We start from the raw sequence: 11,213 nt of genomic DNA on the forward strand, positions 1-11,213 counted from the left end.
AAACGGATCGTCAAAGTCTACTTCACCAAAAACGATAGTTACGATGGTACACCTTAGCCCCTATCACCTAGATATGCCTATTAAATGTAAAACTTGTTCAGATGCGTCATAATTTCCTTGTCGTTATTTACTCTAAAATGTTGGCTTTACTAGTTAGCATTCTAATTGTAGATATAGTTAGCTGGTACGCTTTGGATTTGCTTTACTTTGTGTCATTGCGGATATAATCAGCTGGAACACCACAAGACAATATAACACCAGTATTTTGGGAAAAATGGCTGGTTCCCGAGTATCTACCATTCATTTGTCGCCTTTAGCTTCAATTTACCTTGTGCCATTTTTTGCGAGAAATTTCTAATCTATTCATTTTCAATCATGACAATACAAAGGACACCGGAAAAAATAAATAGAAAATCATATCCAGATTCGTAGACCACCTAGCGACGATTACATGCACTCAAGCGAGCCGAAGACGCGGCGCCGTCATCGCCTCTCCCTCACTGGAACTGGGCACAACTTGTTGTAGTAGACAGTCGGAATGTCGTCGTGCTAAGGCCACATAGGACCAACGAAACAGCAACCGCCGCCAATGAAAAGAAGTTCAGATCAGAGGGATCCAATCTTAAGACACAAGAACAAAGATGAACGAAGACCGTATCCGAGTAAATCACCAAAGACAACCATCGACCGAATCTCGCGAGATCCGCCGGAGACACACCTCCACACGCCCTCCAATGATGCTAGGCGCACCACCGAAACAGGGGCTAGACAGGGAGAACCTGATTCCATCTTCAAGAAGCAGCCGCCGTCTCGTCTTCCTGAGCAGAACACAAACCCTAACAAAACTTGAAGAAGCACCTAAAAATGAAGCCCTCTGTCAGGGGTTGGATGCGACATATGCCAAAGGATGGCTTATCATGGTGGGAGAGAGTAGAACGTCGCCGGTGTCTGGAAGCGGGATAAGGCGTAGACACGAACGCCGGCGTACTTTACCCAGGTTCAGGGCTCTCCTAGGAGATAACACCCCTAGTCCTACTCTGCGGGGTCTCCGCATGATCACTAAGGCACAAGTGACACAATGGTGCTCCTCAAGCTGTGTGCTAGAGGCAGAAGGAGGCAAGGCTAGCTCTCTTCCTGCTCTAGGGGGGTGGCTAGTTCTAATGGAGTGGGAACCCTTTGCATGGGTGGCCTGGGGGGTTTATATAGGCCTACCCCCCAGGGGTACAATGGTAATCTGGCCGGCTGCTGGGCCCGGCTGTCAGTGTCTCCAGCCTCCGGCTTCTCCGCCGACCGCAGGGGCCCACCGCCTGGTGGGCCCTTCCGTCTGGTTGGTGGCTGTTCACTGTAGTCGTGTCCTCAGTGATGGGGGCTTGGTCATCTTTAGCGTGGCTACAGTCCCACCGCCTGGTGGGAGGACACTGTAGCCACACCTGGTCTTATCAGCTTAATGGCGTGCTCGCCTCGAGACAAGGGACGACCGCCTGCTGGAGGCCGGCCCCTCTCTGATCTGCCTGGTCGAGCTTTCGTCGTCTTCCTTGGGGTCACTGTCCGATAGGGCCTGCCTCTGGCGGGACGTACCGATAGGCCGTCGTGGGGAACAGGGCTCCGCCTGCTCGGAGCAACGTCAGGGTAGATACGGCACAGTGCTCCATCGTGCGGAGATCTCCGTCTGTACGGAGCACTGTAGCCACGCCCGTCTCGAGCGTGGGAGTGCTTCACTGTAGCCATGCTTTGTCTTGTACTCTTGATGGGAGCTCGGCCGCCCCGTAGTCGTGAGGTAGCCGCCTGCCTGTAGCCGCCCTCTTTGGAGGGCGGCGCGAGGAGCCAGTCACTCGGAGCGTCGTAGTCTCGGGTCGACCGCCCTCTGGCAGTCGGCCGCTGAGCCAGCCGGCCTCAGGGGACGGAGCTTCGGCTTGGGGCCCAGCTAGGCAGAGCTGGCCCAAAAGTCTTGATAGATCATGGGAATCGGGTGAGCCTACCCGTGGCCCATTACTCCGACGGTAGTCCCCGAAGCCGGTGAGGCGCCGCGGTCGAGGGGCTGCGAAGCCTCAGCAGCTTCCACCCTCACCGGGCTCCGGGAAGGTGCCGGTCTGCTATGCCGCCAGCCTAGCAGGCAGAATTCATACTGTTGGTTTTTTGAACTTCAGGGCGGGAGTCTAGGTGGCGTGCCTGCTAAGCTTCCCAGGCCGCCGCCCGCCACGGACGCGCCACACGGCGCGCGTCAGCCGGGTCAGCCTGCCACCCCACGTTTCGGACGAGACGTGACACAGGGCCGGGCCCGCCACTACCGTGCCTCAGCGACCGGGCGGATCCACTGCGCTGAAAGGGGCAGTTGCTTTTCCCACGATCTTTTACGACGTGGTAAATGCGTGCGGGAAACGGGGGTCGGGGGGACGTGGGCGCAGTTAATCCCACGACCCCACGTCACGTCCCCTCGGCTTCACAGCCCGTGCACTATAAGTAGGAAGGAGGGAAGGTGCGGCAGAGCTCTCGCGCCCCCTCCCACTCATCTTCTTCCTCTTCTCATCCTCCGCTGCTGCTGCTGCCGCAACGCCGCCGCCGTTGCCCACCGCCGGCGCGTTTCTCCTCTCTGCGCCGCCAGCTGGGGCCATGGGCGACTGGGACGGATCGACGGTGATCGAGGATCACATCTCCTTCCTCCGCGACACGCGCCGGATGCCCAACGTGGCCTTCATCAAGGCGCGGGTGCCGCCGAAGATGGAGATCTCGCCGGTGCCGCAGGAAGGCGAGCGGGTCGTCTTCCGCTCGCATTTCCTGCGCGGCTTCGGCCTCCCGGCGAGTGACTTCTTCTACTCCTTCCTCAACTTCTACAATCTTCAACCTCACCACCTCACGCCCAACGTCGTGACTCTGCTTTCCGCCTTCGTCACAGCGTGCGAGGGCTACCTCGGCATCCTCCCCACAATCGAGCTGTGGGGAGCATTCTTCTATGGAAAGCTCGGCACCTCCGTCAAGGAGACGACGGCCGAGTGCGGGGGCTTCATCGCCGTGCGCCGGCCGGCGAAACGGAACGCCTTCCCTCTCATCAAGTTGGCGCAGTCGTTGAAGATGTGGCAGTAGTCCTATTTCTACGTCGAGAACGTGGACCCGACTGCGGACTTCCTCAACCTGTCGGCTTACGAGGCCGGCCCTCCCATCGGAGCTCGCACTTCCTGGAAGTACAAGCCGAAGCCGGTGTCGGCGGACGCGGCGGCCGCCATCGGCCGACTCCGAGTGCTCCAGGAGGCGGAGGGCCTCGTAGCCTCCGACCTCCTCATTGCCTTCGTCGAGTGCCGGGTCCTCCCGCTCCAGAGCCGCCCTCATCCGATCTTCCGGATGAGCGGACACCGCGATCCGTGCCGACTGTGCACGAAGGGGATGCCGCCTGCTGAAGTTTCGCGGATGGTGAACGAGATCTCCGACCTCAAGGTGTCGGAGGTGGAGTGGCGGTACGGGAAGCGGCCATACTCCCGCCACAACCCTCCCCCGACTGTAAGTCTCTTCACTTGGTCTTTGGAACCGTTTCCTTCAGCTTCGTTTCTCTTTATGACGCCACCCTCCTTGGTTGCAGATTTATATGTCCGAGGCGACGGCCGCCCTCCTGGGGCCGGGTGATGCCCTCCAGGCGGACAGGGCGGAGAGCGATCTGGACGACCCCGACTTAGGGGTAGCCACCCTGGTTGACGACGCGACAGGCGGCGGGGACAGAACGGACGGCTGTAGTGGAGCAGGCGGCTCCGAGGGAGGCGGCGGCGTGGAGGCTTGGCCTGACGACGACGAAGATGAAGAGGAGCCGCGCCCTACCCGGAGCTCCGCCACCACCGGCGCCGGCCCCTATTCTGGACCACCCGCTCAAGGCAGCAAGCGCAAGCGGAAACAGGGTGCGACCCTGTTCGGCAGCGCTCTGAAGAAGCCCAAGAACCCAGCCGCGGCGACCAGGCGGAAAGAAACCGCGGCCAAGGCGGCCCAGTATCAGAGGCGCCCGAAGGTGCCTGTTATGGGTTCGGCGTAAGTATCCTTCCTTCACTCCTTGTATTTTTGTCATTCTGGTGTGAAAGCCTTCCGACTTGTTTTCTTATTTCAGGGCCCCGCTGACCCTCGAGAAGTTGGGCGCTGCCTCGGTCCTCAGGTCGGCAACGACCTCCTCGACCAGTCGGCGCATCGACCCGGCTGCCGACCTCCAGGAGGCGACAGAGCGGAACGCGCGGGAGACGCGTGAAGAAGAGGCCGACCGCCTGGCCAGGGAGCAGGCGACCTTGTCCACCACGTCCGCCGAGAGGGCGCTGGCGCAGGCGGAAGCCCAGGCCGCGAAGAGGGAGTAGCTCGCGGAGGCCGTACGCTGCCATGACCCGCTGCTTGTGGTGCCCCTGAACACCGCGCCACCTCTGCCTGAATTCGAGGCGACGGACGGAGGAGCAGGCGGCGACTACCCGATCCAGGAGCGGGAAGGCGGCGACGTGGCCATGCCGGACGTCTTTGTGCCGCCACCCCCGCCCCCGCCGCCCCTGCCAGCCAGCGAGCCGCGGGACGAGCAGCCGGTGGCGCCGCCGGTCGTAAGTACGGTGGTGACGGACCTGATCCCTGCGGTCCGTCTACCCACGCGCCGCCGTCTGGAGAAGGCGGCCTCAGCGCCGCGGCCACAGGCAGTTGGCACCGCAAGCTCGTCGGCCCCTGATACCGAGGCGACCAGCACCGCACCTGTAGGCTGGATACACGGGGGCGGGACTGGTGCCCTGAACCAGGCGTCTCTTGACGTCCAGGCCAAGCTCCGGGCGGAGGGGGAGGCCCTTAGGCGCTGCAACGAGGCCTACTTGGAGTCGCGCACTGCCATCCGCGTAAGTTGTCCTTGGCTCTTTTCTTCGAATGATCTTTTTTGCTTCTCTTGTGGGGGCGCGCAAGCGCACCTACTGGGTGTAGTCCCCATGTTCCGGGTCGGCTGCTGAGCAGGCGGGTTGGAACTTTATCTTGTGATTGTTGACTGCTAACTTCTTTTGCTGTCTCTTCTGCAGGATTATCACAACTTCCGCGCGACTGCCTACAACTCCAAGGTCCGGGAGCTGGAGGCACAGACGACCCATCTGGCCGAGAGCCGGCGTAAGTTTCTTTCTTCCTTCTTCGCAGGGGAGCGCCGGCGCACCCGCGGGCTGTAGTCCCTGAGGTTTGGGTCGTCTGCCGAGCAGTCGGGCCGAATCTCCTCGATTGTTTCTTTCCTTTGCCTCGTCCGCTTGACTGATGATTTCTCCTTCTCTTTCTTTCTTCAGAGGCCAACGCCGCCCTGCAGCAGCAGCTGGGTGAAGCCAACACCGTCCTACGTGGCAAGGAGGCGGAGTGCAGCAAGCTGGCGGAGGAGCGGGACCGCCTAGTCGCCCAAATTGCCGAGCAGGCAGAAACCCTCAAGGCGGCCCAGCTAAAGGCGGAGACGGTGGAGACCAGTCTCCTCGCCGAGTTTGAGGTCGAGCGCTCCGCCTGGGCCGACAAGGAGGTCCAGTGACGGCCTGCTTCAGCAGCATCGAAGACTTGGTCGATGGTAAGCCTTCTTTTCTTGGTTTTTTGTTTTGAGCTATCGGCCTTTGCTTATAGCCTTGGCCTTTTCTTCTTCTGCCTGGACAGATTTCTTCCCGGGCCATGTCGTGGCCCGATCCAAATGATCGAGGCCCAGCGCGAGGAGCGAAGGGCGGAGGGGGCGCAGATCGCCACGGACGCCCCGCGGACTCTTGGCGAACAGGTCCTCAGCATTCAGGCCCAGCTTCGGCCTGCTCACCGCTTGCTGCGCCGCCTCCAGCGCATCAGAGCCCAGGCGGTCTCCGCCCTCTGGCCAGGCTTGCCGGCTCTGCGCACCCCAAGTCGGACTGCCGACTGGCTGGAGGTGGCAGCCGGCCGCCTGGATGCCTGGAAAGGCTCAGCAGCCCGGGCAGGGGCGCGTCGGGCCTTGGAATTCGTCAAGCCGTGGTACCCTGGGCTAGATCTAGCCCAGTTAGCCACATTGCGACTGGAGGCGCAGGAGGAGCTTGTGGCGGTGGAAGCTGAGCTTGTCAACAGGGCGGCGGCGATCGCCGACTTCACCGACACCAGTGTCTTTGTCCCGGAGGTGGTCGAGAAAGGCGGTGAAGCTCCGCACGAGTGGCTCGGGTTAAACCTGAAGGACAGCGAGGATTCGGCTGAAGTCATCGACTCCAGCGACGAAGGGGAGGACGGGGAGGAGGACGAAGAGGAGGAGGAGGAGGAAGACGAGGAGAGCAACATCGACATGCTGGAAGTCGGGGCGGACGGTTAGCCCCAGCCCGAAAGGGCCTCAAGCAACGAGCCACGCGCCGAGGTGCCGCCCGCTACTGGAGGTGGCCAGGCGGGCACCGACCAGCCACCCGTTCCTCCGACGGATGCCGGCGACTCCGTCCTCCAGTCCTCCGCCTCCCCGCCTGCTGCTGGCGATCCCTCCGTCCAGACAGAGCCACCTACCACGCCAGGTGGTGCGGCCGACTCCGGCGTCTAGCCAGAGTCCTTGGCCACGCCAGTCGGCACTGTCCAGCCGGATCCTTCTGCCCCGTCAGCTGGCACCGCCCAGCCGGAGCCTTCTGCCCCGCCAGCCGGCACCGTCCAGCCGGAGTCTTCCGTTGTGCCAACCGGCATCGCCCAGCCAGAGTCTTCTGCTGCTCCTTAGGGCTTATCTGCTTTCCGCTTGCCGTTCTGAACTTTTTTGTTAAATTCACGCAATTCCACCCTCGGGGTGTATGTCAAAACTCTGTTTGAATGCTGGCCAGTGTTGGAAATATGCCCTAGAGGCAATAATAAAAGGATTACTATTATATTTCCTTGTTCATGATAATTGTCTTTTATTCATGCTATAATTGTATTATGCGGAAATCGTAATACACGCGTGAATCATAGACCACAACATGTCCCTAGTGAGCCTCTAGTTGACTAGCTCGTTGATCAACAGATAGTCAAGGTTTCCTGACTATGGATATTGGATGTCATTGATAACGAGATCACATCATTAGGAGAATGATGTGATGGACAAGACCCAATCCTAAGCATAGCACAAGATTGTGTAGTTCATTTGCTAGAGCTTTTCCAATGTCAAGTATCTTTTCCTTAGACCATGAGATCGTGTAACTCCCGGACACCGTAGGAGTGCTTTGGGGGTACCAAACGTCACAACGTAACTGGGTGACTATAAAGGTATACTACGGGTATCTCCGAAAGTGTCTGTTGGGTTGACACAGATCGAGACTGGGATTTGTCACTCCGTATGACGGAGAGGTATCTCTGGGCCCACTCGGTAATGCATCATCATAATGAGCTCAAAGTGACCAAGTGTCTGGTCACGGGATCATGCATTACGGTACGAGTAAAGTGACTTGCCGGTAACGAGATTGAACGAGGTATTGGGATACCGATGATCGAATCTCGGGCAAGTAACATACCGATTGACAAAGGGAATTGTATACGGGGTTGCTTGAATCCTCGACATCGTGGTTCATCCGATGAGATCATCGAGGAGCATGTGGGAGCCAACATGGGTATCCAGATCCTGCTGTTGGTTATTGACCGGAGAGCCATCTCGGTCATGTCTACGTGTCTCCCGAACCCGTAGGGTCTACACACTTAAGGTTCGGTGGCGCTAGGGTTGTAGAGATATTAGTATGCAGCAAACTGAAAGTTGTTCGGAGTCCCGGATGAGATCCCGGACGTCACGAGGAGTTCCGGAATGGTCCGGAAGTAAAGAATTATATATGGGAAGTCGAGTTTCGACCATTGGGAAAGTTTCGGGGGTCACCGGTATTGTACCGGGACCACCGGAAGGGTCCCGGGGGTCCACCGGGTGGGGCCACCCATCCCGGAGGGCCCCATGGGCTAGAGTGGGAGGGGAACCAGCCCCTGGTGGGCTGGTGCGCCCCCCCTTGGGCCCTCCTGCGCCTAGGGTTGGGAACCCTAGGGGAGGGGGCGCCTCCACTTGCCTTGGGGGGCAAGGCACCTCCCTTGGCCGCCCCCCCTTGGAGATTCAATCTCCTAGGGCCGGAGCCCTCCCCCAGGGACCCTATATAAAGAGGGGGGGAGGGCAGCCGCACCCTTTCACTTGGCGCCTCCCTTCCCCCTTGCTACACCTCTCCCTCCCGCAGACGCTTGGCGAAGCCCTGCCGGGATCCCTGCTGCATCCACCACCACGCCGTCGTGCTGCTGGATCTTTATCAACCTCTCCTTCCCCCTTGCTGGATCAAGAAGGAGGAGACGTCACACTGACCGTACGTGTGTTGAACACGGAGGTGTCGTCCGTTCGGCGCTAGGATCTCCGATGATTTGGATCACGACGAGTACGACTCCCTCAACCCCGTTCTCTTGAACGCTTCCACTCGATCTACAAGGGTATGTAGATGCACTCCTCTCTCTCGTTGCTAGATGAACTCATAGATTGATCTTGGTGAAACCGTAGGAATTTTTTTATTTTCTGCAATGTTCCCCAATAGTGGCATCATGAGCTAGGTCTATGCGTAGTTCTCTTTGCACGAGTAGAACACAAATGTGTTGTGGGCGTAGATGTTGTCAACTTTCTTGCCACTACTAGTCTTATTTTGCTTCAGCGGTATTGTGGGATGAAGCGGCCCGGACCGACCTTACACGTACGCTTACGTGAGACAGGTTCCACAGACTGACATGCACTAGTTGCATAAGGTGGCTAGCGGGTGTCTGTCTCTCCCACTTTAGTTGGAGCAGATTCAATGAAAAGGGTCCTTATGAAGGGTAAATAGAAGTTGACAAATCACGTTGTGGCTTTTTCATAGGTAAGAAAACTTTCTTGCTAGAACCCTATTGCAGCCATGTAAAAGATGCAACAACAATTAGAGGACGTCTAACTTGTTTTTGCAGCAATTGCTATTGTGATGTGATATGGCCAAAAGTTGTGATGAATGATGAATGATATATTGTGATGTATGAGATCATGTTCTTGTAATAGGAATCATGACTTGCATGTCGATGAGTATGACAACCGACAGGAGCCATAGGAGTTGTCTTAATTATTGTATGACCTGCGTGTCAATGATTTTACGCCATGTAACTACTTTACTTTATTGCTAAACCATTAGCCATAGTAGTAGAAGTAATAGTTGGCGAGCAACTTCATGGAGACACGATGATGGAGATCATGATGATGGAGATCATGGTGTCATGCCGGTGACGAAGATGATCATGGAGCCCCGAAGATGGAGATCAAAGGAGCTATATGATATTGGCCATATCATGTCACTACTATTTGATTGCATGTGATGTTTATCATGTTTTTGCATCTTGTTTACTTAGAACGACGGTAGTAAATAAAATGATCCCTCATAATAATTTCAAGAAAGTGTTCCCCCTAATTGTGCACCATTGCGACAGTTCGTTGTTTCGAAGCACCACGTGATGATCGGGTGTGATAGATTCTAACGTTCACATACAACGGGTGTAAGACAGATTTACACATGCAAACCACTTAGGTTAACTTGACGAGCCTAGCATGTACATACATGGCCTCGGAACACAAGAGACCGAAAGGTCGAACATGAGTCGTATGAAAGATACGATCAACATGGAGATGTTCACCGATAATGACTAGTCCGTCTCACGTGATGATCGGACACGGCCTAGTCGACTCGGATCATGTAACACTTAGATGACTAGAGGGATTTCTAATCTGAGTGGGAGTTCATTAAATAATTTGATTAGATGAACTTAATTATCACGAACTTAGTCTAAAATCTTTGCAAACATCTCTTGTAGATCAAATGGCCAACGCTCATGTCAACATGAACTTCAACGCGTTCCTAGAGAAAACCAAGCTGAAAGATGATGGCAGCAACTATACGGACTGGGTCCGGAACCTGAGGATCATCCTCATAGCTGCCAAGAAAGCGTATGTCATAGAAGGACCGCTAGGTGAAGCACCCATCCCAGAGAACCAAGACGTTATGAATGCTTGGCAGTCACGTGCTGATGATTACTCCCTCGTTCAGTGCGGCATGCTTTACAGCTTAGAACCAGGGCTCCAAAAGCGTTTTGAGCAACACGGAGCATATGAGATGTTCGAGGAGCTGAAAATGGTTTTCCAACATCATGCCCGGGTCGAGAGATATGAAGTCTCCGACAAGTTCTATAGTTGTAAGATGGAGGAAAATAGTTTTGTCAGTGAGCACATACTCAAAATGTCTGGGTTGCACAATCGCCTGTCCCAGTTGGACATTAACCTCCCGGACGAGGCGGTCATTGACAGAATCCTTCAGTCGCTCCCATCGAGCTACAAGAGCTTTGTGATGAACTACAATATGCAGGGGATGGTGAAAACTATTCCTGAAGTATTTTCAATGCTGAAGTCAGCAGAGGTAGAAATAAAAAAGGAACATCAAGTGTTGATGGTCAATAAAACCACTAAGTTCAAGAAAGGCAAGGGTAGGAAGAACTTCAAGAAGGACGGCAAGGATGTTGCCACGCCCGGTAAGCCAGTTGCCGGGAAGAAGTCAAAGAATGGACCCAAGCCTGAGACTGAGTGCTTTTATTGCAAAGGGAAGGGTCACTGGAAGCGGAACTGCCCCAAATACTTAGCAGACAAGAAGGCCGGCAACACTAAAGGTATATGTGATATACATGTAATTGATGTGTACCTTACCAGTGCTCGTAGTAGCTCCTGGGTATTTGATACCGGTGTCCTTGCTCATATTTGTAACTCAAAGCAGGAGCCGCGGAATAAGCGGAGACTGGCGAAGGATGAGGTGACAATGCGCGTCGGGAATGGTTCCAAGGTCGATGTGATCGCCGTCGGCACGCTACCTCTACATTTACCTACAAGATTAGTTTTAAACCTCAATAATTGTTATTTAGTGCCAGCTTTGAGCATGAACATTGTATCTGGATCTCGTTTAATGCGAGATGGCTACTCATTTAAATCCGAGAATATTGGTTGTTCTATTTATATGAGAGATATGTTTATGGTCATGCCCCGCTGGTCAATGGTTTATTCTTAGTGAATCTCGAACTTAATGTTACACATATTCATAATGTGAATACCAAAAGATGTAAGGTTGATAACGATAGTCCCACATACTTGTGGCACTGCCGCCTTGGTCACATTGGTGTCAAGCGCATGAAGAAGCTCCATGCTGATGGACTTTTAGAGTCTCTCGATTATGAATCATTTGACACATGCGAACCATGCCTCATGGGCAAAATGACCAAGACCCCGT

The sequence above is a fragment of the Triticum dicoccoides genome, chromosome 1B, assembly GCF_002162155.2.
Source record: "Triticum dicoccoides isolate Atlit2015 ecotype Zavitan chromosome 1B, WEW_v2.0, whole genome shotgun sequence".
NCBI lineage: Eukaryota > Viridiplantae > Streptophyta > Magnoliopsida > Poales > Poaceae > Triticum > Triticum dicoccoides.